Below are 11,560 nucleotides of genomic sequence, written 5' to 3'. Positions count from 1 at the left end.
ATGCATGACACTCCATGGAGACAGGACTACAGTCCATTAGCTGGCGGCCACGGCTGTACAGTGGTGGTAGTGCCGGTGCTGGTGGCGGTGCTGGCAGTGGTGGGGGGAGTCTCCAGCACTTCCCCTGCAGCCTCGGACGGCTGCCCACTGGGGCTGCTGCTGCTGGCAGTGATGCTGACAGTGGTGCAGGTGGCGCTGCAGGTGGCGGTGCAGCTGGCGGTGCTGGTGGCAGGGCTGGTGGCGGTGCTGGTGGCAGTGCTAGCAGTGGTGGGGGGAGGCTCCAGCCCTTCCCCTTTGTCTTTGCCCTTGGCAGCTGGTGGTCCCTTCTTGCCCTTGCCAGCTGGTGGTGCCTCCTTGCCCTTGGTAGCTGGTGGTGCCTCCTTGCCCTTGGTAGCTGGTGGTCCCTTCTTGCCCTTGCCAGCTGGTGCAGGCACACTGCCAGTGCTGACGGCTGTCTCCTTGGAGCCTCTCACACCTGCAGTAGCTGCCGAAACTACAGTGGCCGTGGACTGGGTGGTTGAGGTGCCAGGCTGGGTTCTGCCTACCCTGGCCTGAAGTGAAGGACGGGGGCTGGGGAGGGGTAGGGAAGAGGTCAATGGTGGGGAGGGAAAGCTTTTTAGGGACACTGGGGCGGGAAGAGTCTGAAGGTTTGGGAGTGGAGGAAGAGAGAGTGGTGGTTGGAGGTGTCTGTCTGCTGTGTGTGGGTGCAGGTGCATGGGCTGGATACTGTTGTGAGGTGGATGGCTATTGGGTGTCTGAGTGCTTACGTTTGTGTACTTTGGGAGGAGGGGGCACAGACACAGTGGAAGAGGACACAGGGAATGTGTGCATGGATGTGGGGGTGGTGATTGCCAGTGAGGGGTGTGTAGTGATAGGTGTGATGGTTATGGAGGTAGTGGATGAGGATGTAGTGCATTCAGGTGTGAGTAGAGACGCTACTGGGAGGGAGGTGGACGAGGAGGAGGAGGGGGACACAGTGGAGGCAGTGGATGTTGGTATGTCTGCTTCTGGATGTTGTTTGTGTGAGTGCCTGTGGCATGATGTGTGCTGCTTGTGTTTGCTTGAGCCACTCCTGTGTGTTGTCTTTGGTGCTTGCTGGTCTGATGGTGTGCTTGGTATAGGCTGGGGTTGAGGAGAATGGGACTGGGTAGAGGAAGCTGGAGGGGGAGGCTAGAGACAGGGACTATGGCTGCCAACAGGGAGGAGGCCAGAGCCTGGAATGATCTATGTTGGGCCACCACGCCAGAGTGAATGCCCTCCATGAAAGCATTGTTTTGTTGCAAATGCCCTGTCTGTGCCTGGATGGCATTTACTATGGTTGACTGCCCAACAGAGATGGATCGCAGGAAGTCAATAGACTCCTCACTCAGGGCAGCAGGGCTGACTGGGGCAGGGCCTGAGGTGCCTGGGGCGAAGGAGATACCCACCCTCCTGGGTGATCGGGCACGGGAAACACACTGAGGTGCTGCTGGGAGGGCGGTGCAGGTACGGGGGTGGCGGCTGTACCTGTAGTTGGGGTAGGCACAGACGTGTCTGCCACCAGCAGGGAGCTTCCATCGGAGGAGGTATCACTGTCCGAACTGTCCAATACAGACTCCGCTGTGTAGTGAATCCTAGTTTGTTTTAATGGGATAACAGGAGTTAGCTTAGCCGTAGGCTTGTAAACTCGTGCCCCCGTCACCTAGTGACTTTTAACCTACTTAGCTTGCTCTGGCCTAGTCCATTTAATTATTTATTTCCTTTAAGATGGCGGCCTTGTTTATAGTTAGGCCACTTGTTATGAGTCTTATTATCAGTGTCACTGCGCCAAGGCGTCAAGATCAAGCACAAAAGACAAACAAACAGTAGATGTTCACACTTAGGGATTTTCCCTCTCTATACTTTCAAGGGATTGTTGATATTAATTGCCGTCCCAAGCATGCCTGTTATCTATTGTTTTGAATTACACCTACGTCATGAGACCTTGTAGATCTGTATAAATACATCACACTTTAGACAGATAATGAGAGGGATTCCGACCAGAGGGCATCGCCACCATAGCTGATACCGATGCTGCAGTCGTCTTGACGCTGACCCAGTCTTCGTGTCCCTACGGAGTCTGAGATATAGACCTCATTCCAAGGTACCGAGGGTTGGGGGCTCCTCTCATGTATTGCTTTGGCAGATTAGGTTTAGTAAACCCAGCTCTCCTTTAGGTAGGAGGTTAGGCCTATTCTCATTAGGGTATTAGGGCATATTTCATCTCCTACATATATATATATCTATTTCTTTCATATATTGCAAAAATGGTGGGGGTCTTTATAACCATGTCTCTCTTCTTCACAGTACTGTTGCTTGGTATATTCATTATCCTAATCATTGCAGTTCATGCAACTTATCGCAAATGGCAGTTATGTTAAATAAAAACTATTATAACTTCACTGCATCTGTGTTATTGCCTTTGTTTGTATGAGACATAATACATCTGTGAGAAAAGGGTAATTTCCGTTTAACCACGACAACCCTGAGATATCTTACTTTGAGTCCATGCGTAAGCGACTGCTACAAATCACCTTTTACTATTGTGTTTCTGGTGAGGTACTGCTAGTGAGCCAGTAAGGTTTGGACAACAGTTACAACTAGTTGTAGGAAGAGACTTAGGGGGTCATTCCGACCCCGGCGGGCGGCGGGCGCCGCCCCCCGGGCGTAGACCGCCAAAAGACCGCACCACGGTCAAATGACCGCGGCGGTCATTCTGACTTTCCCGCTGGGCGGGCAGGCGACCGCCAAAAGGCCGCCCGCCCGCCCAGCGGGAAAGACCCAGCAACGATGAAGCCGGCTCCGAATGGAGCCGGCGGAGTTGCTGGGGTGCGACGGGTGCAGTGGCACCTGTCGCGATTTTCAGTGTCTGCAAAGCAGACACTGAAAATCATTATGGGGCCCTGTTAGGGGCCCCCTGCACTGCCCATGCCTGTGGCATGGGCAGTGCAGGGGCCCCCAGGGGCCCCACGACACCCGTTCCCGCCAGCCTGGTTCTGGCGGTGAAAACCGCCAGAAACAGGCTGGCGGGAAGGGGGTCGGAAGCAGCGCCGCCATGGAGGATTCATTTGGCCAGGGGAAAACCGGCGGGAAACCGCCGGTTTCCCTTTTCTGACCGCGGCTTTACCGCCGCGGTCAGAATTGGCCAGGAAGCACCTCCAGCCTGTTGGCGGTGCTTCCGTGGTCGTTGGCAGGGTCAGAATGACCCCCTTAGTCACCTACAAACGAAAGTACTGTCATCCTGAGACCAGCAGTCTTGCTCAGAGCAAGAGTCCAAACTACGACATGGCACCACCAACGATGGTGTTTAGGCACTAATTTACGGATACCCTGACTATCACTGTCTCACAGACAACAGGTACCCTAAGTACCATTATACGGAGACGTCCGTGGTCTTTGGGAGAATCCTCCTCAGCTGAACAGGTAACACCTAATTAAGCTGTAGGTTGTTCGAGCTCGAACTAATAAAAAGGAAAACTTCCACTGTTTTTGGTGTTCCGTTTCTCTAAACAGCTATGGCTGATTCCATAGACATTCCTGCAAATGCTAGACATGCACTTACACAACATTTGTCAGCACATGGCCTTACAGAAGAGGGCGGGGATGTTACTCTGATTATAGAAGCGACTGAAGCATACCAAACAGAGACCTTTTACAGTTGGGTCACCTTTCCTGAGGCTGACCAAAGAACACACACATTTCACACATATGAAATTGTGGATGTACCTGTACGGTATGAAGCATACCAGTATCATGAAATATCGCTCACATATCAAGAGCATCAGAAATGGTTTGAGGGCGCCCTACCACATGTACTACGACGAGTGAGGCTAGGTCCTTTAAGTAATGAGGGACCTGCATGGCCTATGTTTGCCACATATACACCTCACCCAGGCATACAGACAATGACGATTGCAGAATTAAGATGACTATACAATGAATTAGTGGCATTGTATAGACGATTGGTTCAGTTCGTGATGTGAACATTAAACACTACACCAGCGCGTCCAGCACCACCAGTAGCTAGTGGATATCAATTGGCTACTGGGATTAATCCACAAACTGTGCATACTATTATGGGTAAAGTGCCCACGGAACGGGAAAAAATACCGTTCTGGATTGCCCAGAAAACAAATCAACTGAAAGCTGTGTTCCCCCGTACGGGGCCACAGGAAAAACATAGACTGCTCACCATGTGCATGCCGTTTGGGATGGTTCCTTCGGTGGATGAATGTGCCACATGGGGTACGGTCTTCGCTGCCGTTTATACTACCGCACATGGTACCCCTACACTTGCCAATTTACTGGAAGTGTTAAAACAAATACAAAATAAGCATGGGGCTGCACCTGCCCTGGATCTAGGGATGAAATTGATGCGTAACTTTGACGCTGTCTCCTTGATAATACTAAGTAATATTAAAGGGGAAGCGTTGGCACTGGCAATACGCCAGCGTCTCCGGGAAACTCCAAATATGGAACAAGAGAGACAGCTGCAGAAAATAATATCCGATACCTATACTAGTATAGGACGGGATAGTTTGGGAGCCAAACCTAAAAAATTGGAATTACCTAGTACCACCCATAAGGAGGGTACAAAGCAGGCACAAGAGGGCTCTAAAAAGCGCTGGGACAAACAAAAAGATTTCAAAGACAGGAGAAGTAAAAGAGCTGATTCTCCGCACCCGGAATACTCCGAAAGGAGGTATAATCTCAGAAATAGGGATAACATTAGAACTCCAGACAGGTATACTGATTCACGTCCTTCTCGTTCCTTTCAGGATGCACCGGATAAACGTAGCGAGAGAGGGGGTCGTCAAGATCGACATCCGGAATACGTGAAAGAAAAAAAAGACTCGCCACAGTCTAAGCCACAATTTATAAAGAAGAAAGTGGCAGCACTGACAATTAAAAATGCCAGTAGTATTGAGAACACTGTTGAGGAACAAGAAGTGGGCCGTGACTCTGTTGGACAGCGCGGCACAGGTCACGATATGTCGCCAGAGTCTGAAAGATCATCTGGATGCGACAGTAACTAGCGATTACATCGCAGTTGAGACAGCGGATGGCCGCGTTCTCCCGCCCGATAGGGTTTAAGATTTAACAATTCAGATAGAGGGAGACGTGGAGCGCATTATTACTGTGATATTTTGGGATGAACTTACTAGTGATATCATGTTGGCCGAGAGAGACTGGCCACCTCAACATGTCCGCAAGCTCCCACATGGGGAAGATGTCATTTTGCCTTCTTTTTCCGATCTTGTTCCAGAGGCAGACAAACAAGCCTATGCTGTTGAATGGGCTTGAGCACAGGCACCTGCACTATACCGTAATCATGTAGGGTGGGACAAGGACTCTCCTTGTCATGTTGTTCCCGTTAGGTCTACTCCCCACCCGCAGCCACAATACCCTGTTAAGCATGAAGCCAAAGCTCCGGTGACGGAGATCCTGTCACAACTTGAGTATCAGGGTGTGATTGAGCCCTGTACATCGGCAATGAATAATCCATTATTTCCCGTTGCGAAACCAGATTATTCATATAGAATAGTGGTTGATTATAGACACTTAAATAGTCATACTGGCACATATGCTACACAAAATTCACACAGCACAGCACTGATAAACAATATAGTGCGTAAAAAATATAAAACTACGTTGGATATATCTAATGGGTTTTTCTGCCAGAATTTAGCACATGAAAGTCGGGACCTGAGTGCATTTTCATTTGGCTCTCAGAAACGCGTTTGTCGTTTACCCCAGGGCTATAAAAATAGCCCAGGACTGTTTTCAGCCCGTGTGACATCAATTTTGCACGAGCTTGATTCCGATGCATTGTCCTATGTGGATGATATCTACCTCACTGACGACACCCTCGACATTCATCTTGCGAGGGTCGATCGGATCATTTTGGGATTTGCAGACCTCGGTTATAAATTTAATTTTAAGAAAGCAAGATAGCCTTTCTTAGTGTATTGTTCCGGGGATATGAGCTATCCAACGAGGGGGGGAGCCTGGCCCCGCACTTCCTGGAAAAGTGTGCTCAGCTACAGCCACGAACACACTTAAGAAATTACAGTCATCACTGGGTTTCTTTAATTTTGGCAGAACATACATTCCAGATTATGCAGAACGCATCAAACCCCTTTATGACTTAATTCAGCCCAACTTTTCCAGCAGACGATGGATGATTGAACACACACACATCCTTAGGTACATACAACGGGACATGCTAGAAGCTAGACACTTATACACACGTGACAATAAAACAAATTTGGTCATCAGAATAATTGCTGGTGCCCTTGGGTTTACCTATGTCACCTTTAATGAGGGTGACACAGTGCCGATAGCATACAAATCACACTTATACTCCAATGCTGAAAAACATTTTGCACCTACAGAAAAGATTCTGACAGCAGTTCAGATGGCCGTCATAAAGGAGAGGCCACTTGCCCAGGGGAAACGCATTATTGTTGACTCCCCGGTGCCGGCCCTAGAGGCTGTCACTAAAGCGAGCGTTCCAAACGCTAAGGCATTACATCCATGTTGGATTCAATGGGCAACGTCTCTGACCGCCACTGATGTTGATTATGTGTTTGACCCAAGACTTCAGACACAAGAATTTCTCCAGTATGAACAGGAGTACCCCGCACCTCTACATATCTTGCCAATAGATAGTTATAATACCGTCATTTATACTGCTGGGTCGACACAACCGGCTGTAGGTACTAAACATCAATACTCGGCGGCTTGCGCAGCCGTGTGCGGGATAATGGAAGACGGAGTTTTCCATCCTCACAATACCTACACGCAGACCTTAGGGGACTGCACAGCCCAGTTGGCCGAACTTAAGGCTCTTCTTCTAGCGCTCGAACATACTGAGCCAGGTACCCAGACTTTGATAGTCTGTGATTCATATTACTGCGTCCAGTCATACAATGATTAGCTCCATCATTGGAAACTGAACGGGTTTAGAGATTCTAAAGGGAACACCATTAAACACAAAATGTTGTGGGAAAGGGTGGCTGATCTTAAGGCGAAGCTACCATGTGTCCATGTAGTTCATACATTAGGGCACCAACGTGTAGGAATACACGTTGCCGGCAATACCTTGGCTGATGAAGCAGCCAAAGCATCAGTGGCTATGGCTTCTGTGGCTGCAGTGACTCGTTCTCGGACGAGGTTGGATAATGAAATACTGGTTGCCGTTAAGGCTTCGGCTGCAGGCAAGACCCTTCCGAAAGGATACCCTGTGAACTATACTTACCATATCAGTGCACAAAATGTTGCCTATGCCACAATTCCTGGAGTTGGTGATCGAGTAATCCCCAATGAAAACCAGAGATTAGAGCTGATTACAGCCGCACATGAGGGTGTCGCTTCTGCACATGTTGGTATACAGGCCACTATCACAATTCTACAGCAACGATACTGGTGGCCTGGTCTATGCAGACGGACGAAGCAGTATGTCCTTTGCTGTGACATTTGTCAGCAGATTAAGGGCTCAAATATCAAACACCCTCCGCAGACATCCCTCTTAGTGTCAGACAAACCACTCCCATGTGTGTACCTGGACCAATGTGGTCCCTTACAGCCTGATGGTGCATACAAATACATTTTAGTGGCTGTGGATTCCTGTTCTAGATTCCTGTGGGTATGGCCACAGCGGTCGGCTGACGCCCGGACTGTTATAAAAGATCTGCTGATCTTTATCGGTACATATGCAGTTGCAGCATTCCATTCGGACCAGGGCCCTGCATTTGCCTCTAAAGCTTTCAGGGACACCATGGGGATGATGCGTGTTGAACTCCATTACTCCTCACCATACCATCCCGAGGGAAATTCGGTCGTGGAGAGGCGGAATCGTGATCTAAAGCAGTCCTTAACAGCTCGAGTATTAGGTTCAGGCCGCAGTTGGTTACATCACCTATATGGGGTCCAGAGAGCACTGAATAATCTGCCAAGACGGTCCTTGGGGGTCGCTGTGAAAAGAGAGTTCGGTACATCATACAGAGCACCTGTACCGGTCTTGGGAATAAAAGGTACCAGGACTGTCATCCTTCCACCATTGTCTGGTTCTAAATCGAATACATTCATCTCCATTTATGACATCAAATTACACCATGTGGCCGATTTTTCACAGTAGACCATGAAGTCCCTTGGGTGGTTCCCGATCCCCTCTCACTACCCAACAGGACATCCCTCTACATAGTAGGATGAACATCTCTGCTACTGACTATGCAACTATGTCCACTGCTGTTCCAGACACTTCCTCAACCATGGGGAGGGCGGAACATGACCTGTTGCTAGTTCCAGTCACAACTTCAGTGACCACCCCGCTTCAAGATTTGGCAGTATTTTACACGAACACTTCCACGACTAATGATGTTGTCTATCAAGACCCTCCACAAGCGGTGGATCAGAATGCAGCAGGTCCTGTGTTTGCAGAGATTTCCTCTGGCTATTTCGTAGACATTGATGATTTTTATTCAGATTCATCCTCAACTGAGACCGACAAACTCTAGAGAAGTAGCAAACTGTATTGATGGCTTAAAAAGAACTATATGATCTACCCATGGAACTATCTATGGTTCTGTTTGACATTTATTGCATTATTTTTATGGATTGGTTTTGTGACTGTTTTCTTTTTACTAATCAATTGTCACTATTTTGCTGATCGCTCCTCTGTGGAGCCTGTTGATGAAATTTTAACACCACATCATTCTTCACATAAGGTCCGACGTGATTTGTCCCCTGTCAATATTACAGCTATTCCAATAACTGATGGGATTGTGTGGGACAAAGTTCCGTTCGATATATACGGGCCTACAGAGATAATTCAAATACCATACATATTCAAAATTTCAATGTCTGATGTTATTACACCTAATGTTGTCTCTGATGATTGGGATGTCCAAACAGTTGATTCGATGCTAGCTGAAATGAAGGACTATTCCGCTTTTGGAAGTGATGATGTATATGATTATACAATGAATTATGGGGAAATGTTCTGCTATAACAATTGGGGACATCACTACCTACACCGTGCAACTAGATATAGGCCTTTCTTGAACTACACACAATGGGAACACTGTTCAACACCACAGGTGGGGAGTACAAAGTATTACAGCGATAAATTTACATACTTTTCTGGGCATGATACAAAGAAAGCAGAGTCGTATTATTTTAAAATACCTCCGGCACAAATTAGAAAACTTTTGCTAACAGATACGAAATTGATTTATTCAGATCCTTTTATTTCCCGGCTCTCGATTGAGGGTTACGAATATTGGAAAGACACTATTGATTTGAAAAGTGTATGGGGGACACAAGATTGGCAGATACAGGGTAGGGAGGCTTTGTTTCGAGCATGCCTGATTCCTGTGCAAATGATTTTCTTGAATGACACTATTGAACAGACATCATGTCTAGGGTTAGCGAAAATTAAACATCTAAACACGTCCAGTATCCCTACTTCGACAAAATTTTGAGATTGGCAACACTTTCTTAATGTCTCAGAAGACCGGCTAGATGCAATGGTTAAGGCTGGTGCCTATAATTCTTCACTTTCCCGACCCAGCGGATGGTTGGTATGGCCCACCGACACTGATGAGTGTCAAAAGCGTTTTTTGAACTCTTCAGGGGGTTTTTCCATTCACAGGCCTGACCCTCGTTTTCTATCAGGTCAACATACAGGTATAATTACAACATACAGTGTGGGTAAACTGTGCCAGCAATGGGTGCAGACAAACACTTTAACAGCGGTTAAGCAACACCTGAACACTCTTTCTGACAGTGTAGACTTACAGGATCTCCTATTAGGTCCTAGGAAACAACGCTCAAAACGGTTTTTATATGCTATGTACAATGAAATTTGGAAACTTTCCCAGATTGAGGCTGCTGCACGTTTAAGGCAACTAGATAAGGAGAATTTGGAAAAAACATTAGCTGTTGTCGACAATGGCATGAACACGCTGTCCAAAAGGATTTATTCACTATCAAATATAGTGTTGTCTGCTATTGATATCACTCAGACTGACTTGTCCCGGTTATATCATGGGCAAACACAGCTACGTTCCATCATGCAGCTGGGTTGGACATTACATACACTGAAAAAAAAATGGCCACATTCCATGGAAGTACATTAATGGGAGTGAACTATTCACTGCTTTTAATTTTTCCAGGGAACAAGAGACAATGGCTAAAAGGGAGGCTCATTTCACCCTGCTTCAAGTAGAGAAGTTAGATAAGTTGCCCTTCACGGTAGCAGAGAGTCCTTCAACTATCTGGCTCTTATACGGCATTATTAATTTACCGATTTCGACCTTTCGTTTCTCGAGCTGCCTGAAACATCTTGCAGTGGGACGATATGAACAGCTAGGAGATAGCTTTATTAAGGAAGAGTGGGAGTTGCCCTTTGACTATAAATGTCTGAACGGTGAACAGGAGGTCTTTCTTAGCGGAAGTGAATGTGAGACTGCTGTTCGTCATTCTATGATATGCAAACAGGTGTCTCTTCACGGTCTTTGCAATGCAGGGGTCGCAAATTTGGCCTGTTTTCTAAAGGGTACTCCCGTCCCCTTGATTCGTCCAGTGTTTCATGTACTTTCCAATGGAAGTTATGTTCTACTGAACGATGAAAGCTGTTGCGGCTTGCGACCTGGAATTGGCTACGCAATTTCAGTCACGAAGGTCGTTACGTGTTGTGGACATGTTTTGTTTCCCCCCACACGAGAGGTAAAAGTATCTGTAATGTGGCCCCACATAGATACTATTAATGTGAACTATGACAAGTTGAGTAGACTAAAGGCGCTATTGTTTCAGAAACAGGTCGCCTTGACATCCGCAAAAGAGACGTATGCTCTCCAGATAGCGAGATCATCAGCCGAGATACAATCCCTTTTAAATACCGATTTCCCCAAACACTTTGGAGAGCTGGTATCCAGAATATTCAATGCTTCAAGCACAACTGGGATTGTTCATTTCTTTAAGGCTGTCGGGTCTGGTTTTGTGTCCATCTTCCAGACTGTCTTCTGAGTCATCCCATCAGCCATCCATTCTCTCTTTTCCAGTGTGTTTGGTGGCTTTCCAATTATTTTGGCTTTACTTGGCGGACTACTACTGCTATTTCTTCTGATTCGTGGTGGTTGTTTTTTTCCAGCAACACAGAGCAATGGAGCCGCTCCCGTCAACCCCGCTGTGCCGTGAACGCATGGTTCGGATCTTCGGTACACCTTTGCTGGTGGAACTGGAGTTTGACTGGTCGTTGTCATTCCGGCCTCTACTCTGGTGTGTACAACCGGTCTTCCGCTGCATATGGTGTTTCTTTGAACATCTGCCTATGGTCTGTCTCGCTGTTGCACCAGCATCTCCTGTGGACCACGAACTGCTGATGTCCCCGATGAGGGTTCATACACGGTCATGCCCCTTGAGACTGAGGTTGCTCTGCGAGGCCACCTATGAGCCTTCTGTTATAAGATCTAACATGGATGAGGACACTGCAGCGAATATCGATACACCAGTGAATGTGGCTCACTTCTGCTCTGTG

The sequence above is a fragment of the Pleurodeles waltl genome, chromosome 5 (genome assembly GCF_031143425.1).
Source record: "Pleurodeles waltl isolate 20211129_DDA chromosome 5, aPleWal1.hap1.20221129, whole genome shotgun sequence".
Classification (NCBI taxonomy): domain Eukaryota; kingdom Metazoa; phylum Chordata; class Amphibia; order Caudata; family Salamandridae; genus Pleurodeles; species Pleurodeles waltl.
The sequence above is the reverse complement of the archived record's forward strand: the minus strand, read 5'-3'. Positions refer to the sequence as shown.